The sequence below is a fragment of the Rana temporaria genome, chromosome 1 (genome assembly GCF_905171775.1).
Source record: "Rana temporaria chromosome 1, aRanTem1.1, whole genome shotgun sequence".
NCBI classification, from domain to species: domain Eukaryota; kingdom Metazoa; phylum Chordata; class Amphibia; order Anura; family Ranidae; genus Rana; species Rana temporaria.
This window is the reverse complement of record NC_053489.1, coordinates 400669624-400677855: the sequence shown is the minus strand read 5'-3', so window position 1 is coordinate 400677855 and position 8232 is coordinate 400669624. Positions and strand designations below refer to the sequence as shown.

General features: G+C 49.3%; 1 non-coding gene across 1 annotated transcript; it reads left to right on the top strand.

Annotated features, from left to right (window-relative positions):
• Nucleotides 1-3393: 3393 nt before the first annotated feature.
• LOC120925268 lies at nucleotides 3394-3608 on the top strand. Its single transcript, XR_005746557.1, has one exon. It is a non-coding gene; the product is annotated as a small nucleolar RNA U3 (small nucleolar RNA).
• Nucleotides 3609-8232: the final 4624 nt, after the last annotated feature.

The following is an 8232-nucleotide window of genomic DNA, read 5'->3' as shown; positions in this document are numbered from 1 at the left end:
TGACACTCCACACTCCACACCAGGGAGAAAGCCTTGCATTACTGTGGAGTTACAGACAGAAGAACAGGAAGTGAGGATTTCTCAGAAGAAAAAAGGACATTTAAAAGCAAAATGGAAGTATGAGGTAAGTGAAGGAGGACTGCACTACGGTAAAGGAAGCTATTTAGGGGAAAATAAATTGCAAACTTTACAACCCTTGCCACAGGTTAAAGCTCAACTAGATAAATATTAAGGTGAAGGACATCTAACTTCAGTATAAGAGCCTACAGATCTGATCAGTAACATGGTTGTTATCAGAAAGCCAGAGAAGATCAGAATATGCATTGATCCCAAGTTTCTGAATATGGCCCTGAAACGGTCACATTACTTAATGCCAACACTCAATTATATTTTACACAAACTACCTAAAGTACGTGTCTTCACACTTGTTGATGCTAGAGATGCCTTTTTACAGTGCAAACTGGATGAAAAGAGTAGCTACATGACCACGTTCTGGACTCCATGGGGCAGAAAGAGATGGCTCAAACTACCATTTAGAGTCTCTGTAGCACCTGAGGTTTACCAGCAAAAGCAGCATGAACTATTAGGTGGTCTTCACGGAATTGAGCCAATAGCTGATGACATTCTTACAGTTGGCTGCGGTAATACAGATGAGGAGGCTGAGCATGACCATGATGAAAAGTTAATAGAGCTACTGGTTTGTTGAAGGCAGGTGATGCCGAGGCTTAGTGTAAAGAAATTGCACTTCAAGGTGGAAAAAGTGGGTTTCCATGGACATATCCTGTCTTCACAAGGCTTAAAAACTGACCCGGATAAGATTAAAGCCATTGTGGACAAGCCACAGCCTGCTGATGCCAAAGCGGTACAGAGATTTATTGGCATTGTTACATACCTAGCGAAATTCCTGCCACACTTATCTGAGGTGTGTGAGCCACTAAGGCACTGGCTTCCCAAGCATGATCAGGCAGTAGAGGATATAAAACGCTTGGTCAACTCAGCCCCAGTGTTGAAATACTATGATGTCGCAAAGCCTGTTACGATACAAAGTGACTCCAGTAAATATGGTCTAGGACAGTACCTGGCCTGATGATACCCTATTTTATCACAAATAAGTTCATCTCTCAGAGAGCCATACTCGGCTTGCAGCTTTTTCTCTTAGTCGTGTGACAAACCTGTCTATATCTTTTATATATGACATTAGGCATGAGCCCGATGTTCGAATCGAACACAAGTTCGACTTGAACATTTGAGGTGTTCGCTACAAATTCAAAAGCCGCGGAACACCCTTTAACCACTTCAATACCAGGCTTTTATACCCACCTTAATACCGGGCCTATTCTGGCACTTCTCTCCTACATATACAAATCATCATTCTTTTGCTAGAAAATTACGCAGAACCCCCAAACATTATATATGTTTTTTAGCAGACACCCTAGGGAATAAAACGACGGTCATTGCAACATTTTATCTTGCACAATCATTTTTCAAACGCCTTTTTTGGGGAAAAAAATTGTTTCATGAATTAAAAAAATAACGAAACGGTAAAGTTAGCCCAATTTTTTTGTAAAATATGAAAGATTATGTTACACCGAGTAAATAGATACCTAACATGTCATGCTTTAAAATTGCGCACACTTATGGAATGGTGCCAAACTTCGGTACTTAAAAATCTCCATAGGCAATGCTTTGAACATTTTTACAGGTTACCAGTTTAGATTTACAGAGGAGATCTAGTGTGAGAATTGTTGCTGGCACTCTAACGCACGCGGCGATACCTCACATATGTGGTTTAAACAGTGTTTACATATGCGGGCGGGACATTCGCTTCTGCACTCGAGCTAACGGGGACAGGGGCGTTTTAATTTTTTATTATTATTATTATTATTATTTTTTTTTTTTTTTTACTTATTTATTAATTTTTTTACACTTTTTTTAATTCTTTTTTTTTTATCACTTTTATTCCTATTACAAGGAATGTAAACATCCCTTGCAATAGGAAATGTGTGTGACAGGTCCTCTTTATGGAGAGATGCGGGGTCAATAAGACCCTGCATCTCTCCTCCAGGCTGGAAATCATGAGATCGTGAAAAAAATGTCACCAATCTCATGCTTGGTATTGCTTACTAGCCACAATCACGGCTTTGTTTACTTACGGGTACCCAGGCGTGACGTCATCACATCACGCCCGGGCCTCCGATGGTTATAGAGATGACTGGTGACCATCACCAGTCATCTCTATGCTTTCTGCCTGCGCCGGACGATTCTTTCTCCGGGCCCCCGATGGCACGGGAGAGCCCGGAGAAGCACAGGATGGCGGCGGGAGGGGGGATGTCCCCTCCCGCCGCCTATAAGAACGATCATTCTTATCGTGCACAGAATCGCCGGCACTAACGAATGATATCTGAATGATGCCTCTAGCTTGAGGCATCATTCAGATATCACTGCACAAAGCCCAGGACGTCATATGACGTCCACCCAGGATGGGAGATCCCATCTGTGGACGTCAAATGACTATGGGCTAGTAATGAAGTGGTTAAAAATCTATGGGAGAAATCAAAAGTGCTAATTTTAAAGGTTAATATGCAAGTTATTGTCATAAAAAAGGAGACATGTATCAATGCAAAAAAAGTGAAATATTCCTTTAAATTTCGTACCTGGGGGGTGTCTATAGTATTCCTGTAAAGTGGCAAATTTTCCCATGTTTAGAACAGTCCCTGCACAAAATTACATTTCTAAAGGAAAAAAAGTCATTTAAATCTACTCTATAATGAATTGTCGGGTCCCGGCAATACAGATAAAAGTCATTGTAAAATGGGCTCACTCCCCCAGTCCATTACCAGGGTCTGGTATGAATATTAAGTGGAACCCCAAACCAAAATTAAAAAAAAATTGCTACTTATCCGTTTGCAGAGAATAAGAGTACGCAGAGTATTGCAGCAGTAACGGGATTCCGTCTTGGAGGGTCTCCTGGTGCAGGATATCCTAGGGTGTCCCCAGCCACAGCAGTAAGATGGACAGTGTGGAAGGAAGCAGTAGATAACCAGCTTGGATCCGGGCTGCGCTGCTACTCAGTTGCTGCTCGTTCACTTGAGGGGATGGATAGTACCTGTAGTTCGTTAGTAGCCAGGCCGGCTACAGCCGACAATAATGGAACAATGTGCAATATGCACGCTGTTCTCTTTATAGGAGCCAGACAGGTGTAGTGCATAAGCACTAATACGAGGCGCACTTCCGCATTCCACGGTGAAATGCACGCGGCGCCGGGCGATGACATCATCTCGCGGTCGCTGTATGCGTTCCAGAGTGGAACGCAATAGGGCGCCGAGATCGCCTGTTACACATGTATCCAGAAATCTTCTGACATCATGTTTCATGTGATATATGTAAAGAGACAGAACTATACTTTCAGGGATCATTACTGTAGGATCCAAAGGGAGAAATGTGCTCGAAAGTGTACAAACTCACCTTCCACGATGATGAATTTTAGGGTTCTTGTATCGTTAGGACTCTTGCTGGCAGTGCTGCTCTGTGCAGGTGCTACCACCATTTGATGACTTGGTCATCTTTCTAGGTGGGAAGATGGCAGGCGGGCGCTCATTCAGAGTGGTAAAAAAAAAAAAAAGAAAAGAAAAAGCACAAGCCATAACTGTAACTGTACACAAGCCATGTCTACTGAATGACCCAGTAGGAACAGGAAACACCACACAGGAAGAAGTACAACATAGATGCACCATAGAGTTGCATTTAAAGAAACATACAGTATCATCCATAACATCTGCCCTATTACGCCCATGCCTAACATTAAGCCTGTTTATAAGCTGGATGTCGCCGCTGGGTGTTCGGTTCAGCATGCTCCAGACACCCGGGTTCTACCTGGATATGGAGATCCTAAGACCCTGCCTCGGCTGTCAAAGGTACAGCGGTTTGTAATAAAGAAAATGGCAGAAGAATACAGGTACCTATACCCTTACATACCCGCTCATCTGGAAAATGAAATCTCAGAGAAAGAAACTCAATGGGTGGATGAAGCCGTGCACAGTTTCCTCCAGATTCCTTTCAACATTGACTTTCTGAAATTGTCACCCAAGATAACTGGAAAACACCTGTCAGTATTAAACACCTGGGGCTACGGCCGGAAAATTAACCTGCACAGTGTAGTCATCCGCAGACCAGACAAAAAGGACATCTGTGAGAGTATGTAATTCTGCCCTATCCCGGTTACTATTTGTAAATGCCATCAAGATGCCTTTGTTATTTTTAATATGGGTTACAAATATGCGTTGTGCGATGTCAAGGACGCTATGCTAACAGTCACTTCACACTCACATTCTAGTTGCTAGTGGAGAACATTCCAGAGAGCTGTACTGCCAGTATTGTGCTGGACTGAATGCTGCTGGCATATACATGGAGTGCCCAACTGAGCCAGGTTGACTAAAGTTGAGTTTGTTAGGGTGCTCCATCCAGTGAGGCCTGGAGTGACAAGGACAAAAAGGAGGAATAACGGAGGGCTGGGCAAGACGAGTGTGTTGAAGGTCAACGAGGGGTTAAGGAAAGGAGGTGTTCTCAGGGGAGTGGTCGTAGGATGAGTTGGCTTGAGGGGGAGGAGCGGTATATATACGGGGGCGGGGTAAGCCCACGTGCACAGTGCGGGAGAGTTAGCTCAGGGAGGCAGGTTTTTTCTCTGCTCCCTGATTTTACCTAGCAATGGAGAACATTGGTTTGCTGCTAGCGCGGCTGCGGGCCGCGGCGGCCAGTCGGGAACCAGGATGGCTCGAGGCTCAGGTGGGGGATCTTATAGCGGGGGGGTCGGGGGGGTCGCAGGCCGCAACACGAGTGTCCCCACGCGCTCGGCGGTCACGACCGCCGGAGCGTTTTTCGCCTACCCCCACCTCCAGGGCCCAGCGGCCTAGTAGAAGCCCCCAGGAGGACCCATCGCCCCCTCCTGCCAAGCGCTCACATGCTTCGGCCGGGGGTGATGGCGGACGGAATCCTCCACCTAGTCTGGGCCCGGTGGGCGGGGCCTCGGGCCGTACTGGCGCCCGATCCTCGCCCACGCAGCGGAGCAGTGATGATGGAGCGGTTCCCCCCCCACACCGCTGGGACATCGGGGGGTCCCAACGGGGGAAATGCAGTGGAACGGCCGGGGGGTCGTCCCGGATCACGACCACCGGTTCCAGGGGCTGATGCGGCAAAAGGTGAGGTGTACGTCTGCTTTGAGGGGCCGCTGGGGGCTCATCTGAAGCAGGAGATCAGGGATAAAATCGAGAAAGGTGAGTATGTGGAGATTTTTTCCCGTTAGAAAAATTCAATTTGGACCGGGTGAAGCCAGACAGTTCTAAAAAAGACAATGAGGAGGTATAGGTTGCGATGGGACCACAAGGACATTCGTTTGTGGATGCGGATGATTTCTGCGCCCCGGACTAATACTCAGTTTTTTCAGGGCGGGCCGGGGGTACGCCCACCTCTAGATCGCCGGCCGGGAAAAAATGGGGGGTGTGTTGGCAGTTTGACGAGGGTTCCTGCAAGTTTGGGGGAACCTGTCGTTTTAAACACGAGTGCTCCAGATGCGGGGGTGCTCACCCCCTGTCACGGTGCTTCAAAAAAGGAAAGCAGGCGGGAGATGCTGCTAGCAAAGGGGACAACGCCGGTGAAGGGGGAAAGGATGGGTCCTTTTCTAGATAGGTAACCAGATAGGGCGGCGGCGCAGCTGGTCGCGGCAGGGTTTTCCAAGGGTTTTGTCATTCCCAGTTCTTTGTCGAAGGCGCCACCCTTGGCTAAGAACCTGCGGTCTGCCTTGGAGAACCCGGTGGTGGTGTCAGCAAAATTGGCTGGGAGGTTGAGCTGGGTAGGATGGCGGGGCCGGGCCGTTCACAGAGATGCCACTGCCGGATTTGGTGGTGTCGCCTCTGGGGGTGGTGCCCAAGAAGGAACCAAACAAGTTTCGCCTCATTCACCACTTATCCTTTCCAAAGGGGGGGTGGGTGAATGACGCTATAGACCCCGAGGCATGCACGGTATCGTACACGTCATTTGACGCTGCGGTACGGTGGGTGCGGCGCTACGGAAGGGGGGCTCTTATGGCAAAGTCGGACATTGAGGCTTGCTGTCGGTGCACCCGGACAGTTTTAGGCTGTTGGGTTGCCGGTGGCGGGACGAGTTTTACGTGGATCGATGTTTGCCGATGGGCTGCTCGATTTCCTGCGCGTTGTTTGAAACGTTTAGTTCATTCTTGGAGTGGGTGGTCAGGGATGTGGCAGGCTCGGATTCAGTCATTCATTACCTGGATGACTTTCTGTGCGTGGGTCCTCCGTCATCCAACGTGTGTGCGATCTTGTTGGCAACGTTGCAGCACATGGCGGACAGGTTCGGGGGTCCTTTGGCGGCCGACAAGACGGAGGGCCCGGCCACGGCTTTGAGTTTCTTAGGAATCATTATTGATTCCGAGGCAATGGAGTGCAGGCTTCTGGTGGACAAGGTAGAGAATCTTCGGCTGGAGATTCGGGGGATGCTGGGGCGGGACAAGGTTCAGTTGCGGGCCTTGCAGTCCTTGTTGGGCAAGTTGAATTTTGCCTGCTGCATCATCCCTATGGGAAGGGTTTTCTGCCGACGGCTGTCGGCAGCTACGGCGGGCGTGAGGGCACCTACGCACTATATTCGCCTAACGGGGGATTTAAAGGCCATTTGGATGTCTGGGCCGGTCAGCAACTTTGATCTGGACTTGGTCACAGATGCGGCTGGGTCCACAGGTTACGGGGCCTTCTTTAAAGGACGATGGAGCGCGGAGGCGTGGCCTGAGTCCTGGTTGGCGGCAGGTTTTGAAAAGAACCTGGTGCTGCTAGAGCTATTCCTGGTGGTAGTGGCGATCGAGCTGTGGGGTGCGGAATGCAGGGATTTAAAGATCAGACTGAATTGCGATAACATGGGGGTGGTACAGGTAATTAATCGTATTTCCGGTTCATCTTTGCCGGTGGTGCGATTGCTGCGCCACCTCGTGTTGCGCTGTTTACAGTGGAATATTTTTCTGTATACGGTGCACATTCCGGGGGTGGATAACAGACTCGCTGACGCCTTGTCTCGGTTTCAGTGGGACAGGTTCAGGGAGCTGGCTCCAGGGGCGGACGCGGAAGGGGTCCCTTGCCCGGGGTGGATGTGGGGAATTGCATTGGAGTCGCAGCAGACTGGATCAGGAGATCGGTGAGTGGGCCGACATGGGCCGCATACTCAAAGGTATGGGAGGAATGGTCTGGTTTCAGGCGGCTGGCGGAAGCCGAGCTGGGGAATGGGGAGATGGGCTGGTTGGTGGTTTATTTTGTGGCTAGACACATGGAGAAGGGAGGGTCCGTGTGTTTCTTGGAGAAGAAACTAGCGGCCCTGGCATTTTTGTTCAAATTGGAAGGTAGGGAGGATCTTACAAAAATATTTTGGGTAAAGCAGGCGGTTATAGGGGTACAAGAAAGGTCATCAGAGCAAAGGCCGGTGTCATTTTCGGTATTGCGCAGGATTTTTGGGGTACTGGGGGAGGTTTGTTCGTCGGACTACGAGGTGCGGCTGTTTCGGACGTTTTTTTCGGTAGCATTTTTGGGGCTTTGCGGGTGGGGGAGCTTGTCAGTCCCTCAAAACAGGTGGCCGGGGGCCTTTTGATTGAGGACGTCAGGTCGTCGGAGGATAAGGTGGTTTTTAGGCTGCGGCGGTCAAAGACGGATCAGAGGGGAAAAGGGGTGGGCGTGTTTTTGTATACGTTGCCGGGTTCGGAAGTGTGTCCGGTAAGGGTCGTAAGGGAGTTCTTGGGGGTGCGCCCTGGGGGTGGTGGGCCGTTTTTGATGCATAGGGACGGTTCATTCGTATCAAGGTTTCAATTTGTAGCGATTTTTAGAAAATGTTTAAAGAAGACGGGGTTGGACAAGCTACTGTTTGCCCCGCACTCCCTCCGTATCGGGGGGGGGGGGGGGGCGACCGAGGCGGCCCGGTGCGGGTTGGATGAGGCGGCAGTGAAAAGGATTGGGAGATGGGGAACGAAGAGATTTCGGTCTTATGTACGCCCACATATGGTGTTGGATGAATAAGGGGTCCGGGATGCTCAGGCTTGGGGGTTTGGTTTTAAGGGTGGGTCTCAAAAAAAAATTCCGGGATGTATTGCTGGGTTGCAAGTTTTCATAGTCACTATTGCTGTTTTGTTTTTCAGGTGGAAGGCAGGCGCGCCTCGTGTGGATCATGGGGCATTCTTATGTTTGT